We start from the raw sequence: 3796 nt of genomic DNA on the forward strand, positions 1-3796 counted from the left end.
TCCTTTCAATCTAAAAATAAGTAAAGACATCAAATCTTTTTTTAATCTTTTGTAAAAACTATAAAAGGAAAGTTTTCTCTTGTTTTCATTATGCACTTTCTTTCTTGCAATTTAAATTCTGCATTTTCTTTCTTGCTTTTCATATTGCATTTTATTTATTATCCTTGATTCTTCAATTTTTTTTTCTTCTAATAATTTTTTCTTGAATATCCATAAGTGCTAACATGTCAGGTAGGCCTATGAGAAATTTTTCTGCAAAATTTTTTTCTCTCATTGTGGAACCTCAAATTGAAGCATAAAGTTTCCAACTAGACCCAGAGTTAATTTTCATGATACAAGGTCACAAATTTGAAGGAGAAGTATCAGAAAGTCCTTATCTGCATCTTAAAATTTTTTTAGAGATTTGTGATATGGTGAAATGTGAAGGAGTGTCAGCAGATGCAGTTCGATTGATGGCATTTCTTTTCAGTATCAAGGATAAAGCAAGGACTTGGTTATATTCTCTCCATCCTCAAAGTATCACAAGTTGGGAGCAATTGGAGAAGCAATTTCTGAATCATTTTTTCCCTCCAATTAGAACAATGTATATGAGAAATTGTATAACAAATTTTGCTCAGACATATGGAGAATCATTATTTGAAGCATTGATTAGATTCAAGAGTCTTCAAAGATACTGCCCTCATCATGGTTTTGAAAAATGGTTGATTTTGCACATATTATATGAGGGAATTTCTTTCTCAGACAAGAGTTTATTGGATTCATCAGCTGGAGGATCTTTTATGGACGAAAGTGTAAACAAAGCATATATGTTAATTGATCAAGTGACATTGAACCTCTATGAATGGTACAAACATAAGTTGGATGAAATTTCCCTCAAACATTCATGAAGTGCAAGCCATAAATGCTATAGAGCCTGTCAAACAAATTGTAACTCAACCATCTATGAGTCTTGAGAATCACAAGTCATAGAACGGGGAGTTCAAACATTTGGGGGCAAAGATTGAAAGTATTGTTTCAAAATGGTTTAACGAAGATCTCCCTTTTTCGCAGACAAGATCTAGTGAAAAGCGTGACGATGTTGGGTTATTGATCACACCAACACTGGATAAGCAAGTTGGACCTCCTCCAAAAGCTTAAAGGGAATTCGGGAAAAAGGAAGTTAAATCTTTCCTAGGACCTTCACTAAGGGTTCCTTTTCCACAAAGGTTAGTGGGGGTCAATGAAAATAAAGATTTCAGCAAATCCTATAACACTAATATGGTTGAGTGCAGATTTTTGAATGTATATGAAGATGAGGACTCTTCAGATGAGGATTTTATTGATAATGCAGTGGTAAATAAGTTTTCATATCTGCCTTCAAATTTTATAGGGTGTTATAGTGACATTAAATTTTCAGATGATGAGTGTGATGTGGTAGATCAATTTAAAACTGCAAGTGAAGTTATTGATCCTCTTGTTATTGATTCTCCTATTGAGGATATAGATATTAGTTTATTTTTTGATGTATGTGTTGATGATGATGATATGGAAGAATATGTAAGGAGCTGTGTTGTGGAAGCAGCATCTCAAGGATCACCACCTTTGTCCACAAAACCCTTAGAGGTTGTAAGAATTGATCATGTTGTGGAACAAGGTGTAGGGACTTTTGCAGAGCTAGCAGAGTCTCAAGAATCACCATCATTGATATCATCAACACCTGAGCCAGAGCTAGAACCATCATTTGATTCAGAGGAAGTCACATCTACATGTTTAAAAATTTCAGGTATCTCTCAACAAAGTAAGGTTAGTATTTCTTGTGATCTTTTGGAAAATTTTATAGAGGTACCTATCATTGACTTTGTTGGATGTGATTCAGTTTTTATTTCTTATTTTGCTTATCCTAATATGGATATGGCACTATCTTATTTAATATGTTTGTGGAGATTTGTATTTTCTTTGCATGTGCAGATTTCACTTAGGCTAATAATTGGAAGCTCACATTAAACTGTCTTCGACCACCTGAGAGAACTTCAAAGAAGACGAAGATGGAGAGACCAATACTTCATTTTGTAACTCCTTTGATAAAAGCTCTCTCCATAATAAGAGCCCTTGGTAGGAGGGTGTTGAAATATCTTACCCCTCCAAGAGCGAGATTTAGATGAATCTTATGAGGTGGTCGAGTTAATGACCTTAAACAAGTGCTTCTTGGGAGGCAACCCAATGGTTCTTTTAGTATTTTCAGTATTCAGTTTTCATTTTACTGTTAGTTCTTTTAAACTTGTTTTTACTTTTGATTTCAGGTTAAAATTTTGCTTCCATGAGCTGGCCATGACCTCTTCATGGGCATGAAAGTATTGGAGAAGCAAGGAAGGAGTGAAATTATACTTTGGGAGCAAAACAGAGCTTGGTTGTGTGTCATACATGGCCAAGTATATCTTGTAGAGAAAGGAGATGCTAGGGTCGTGTCTACAAGACATGACCGTGTAAGGTCTCCTGAGAAGAGAAATTGCCCGGCCGTGTACCAGACACGACCGTGTAGTGATTTCAGAGGAGGAAAGTGTCTCGGTCGTGTCCCACACATGATCGTGTAATGACCCAGAGGCAAAATCTGCACTGCCCATGTTATCCAGCACTACCATGCAAGGCCTCCCGAGGAGAGGAAGGAAGAGGTTATGTCCCAGACATGGCCTTGCGAGCTGGACTGAGGAGAAGATGGCTGAGGCCGTGCATTTTTGCACTGCCGTGTGAACCAACCTGACGAGGAGAGGCTGGAGTTGTGTAAATCTACACGACCCATGTTGTGTGACTTCCCTGAGCCGTGTTTGTTATACACGGCCATACCTAGGCCGTGTCGGCCGCACACCCCCACCTTCTCAAACACACTCTTCTCTCCCAAACTTTTCTCTTCTTCAACCTTTCTCTTAAACCTTCTCAGATCTAGATCTAAAACTCTTTCTTCTCCATAAACTTCATCAAGATCTAAACTTTTCTCTTCTCCTATATCCAAGATCTCCAACTCCTTAGCCAAAGATCTTGTTCCTTCAAGATCTAACTTCTCCAAATAAAAACAGTACCTTTCCCACTTAATCTTGACAACATGCCCAATATTTTGAAGAAACTTCGCAAGGGAAGTGGTGGATCGAGCGGAGGGAAGGAGCCAACAAAGAAAAAAGGGAAATAACCAACAAAAGGTAAAGGAAAGAGGATAGCACGTGAGGAAGGTAACGACAATGAATTCAATATCATTTTTAGAAATGCAGATCATAAATCTAGATTTGAGATTCTTATCAATAGAAAGATTGTGTGTACACGTTATATGGATCCAACTGTTCTAGACATGTTAGGAATTAGAGATGATGTAGATTGGATGATTGGGTTCCTAGATTGGGATGATATTTTGTACACACATCTACCTACATATCCTCGCATTATTTTGGAGTTCTTGAGTTCACTAGATGTTCACTTTGCCAATGAGGATGACTATGTTGGCAAGCTAACTTTTAGGCTTATGAATCAAGAGTTTCAGTGGACATTTAGTGACTTTAACACTTATTTTGGATTGTCTACTGGTAACTCTCATAGGTTTGATTCTAGGTTTAATTGGAATCATTTTTGGAGTTCGATCACTAGATTAGAACAACCTTATGAGCCTTCTAGAGCTAAGGATTCTCATATGCAAAACCCCGTCTTTAGATATTTACATCATGTTATGAGTAAGACTATTTTTGGTAGAGGGGAAAGTGATGGAGTCATTATGAAAGTAGAGCTTTACGCTTTATTGGCTATGTTACTTAAGGTTGATTTTGATTCTGGTTTT

At 37.1% G+C, this 3796-nt stretch overlaps 1 non-coding gene across 1 annotated transcript; it reads right to left on the reverse strand.

Moving 5' to 3' along the window:
* Positions 1-585: 585 nt before the first annotated feature.
* On the reverse strand, positions 586-691 carry LOC122033105. The gene has a single exon (XR_006126366.1). It is a non-coding gene; the product is annotated as a small nucleolar RNA R71 (small nucleolar RNA).
* Positions 692-3796: the final 3105 nt, after the last annotated feature.

This window comes from Zingiber officinale, chromosome 11A (genome assembly GCF_018446385.1).
Source record: "Zingiber officinale cultivar Zhangliang chromosome 11A, Zo_v1.1, whole genome shotgun sequence".
NCBI lineage: Eukaryota > Viridiplantae > Streptophyta > Magnoliopsida > Zingiberales > Zingiberaceae > Zingiber > Zingiber officinale.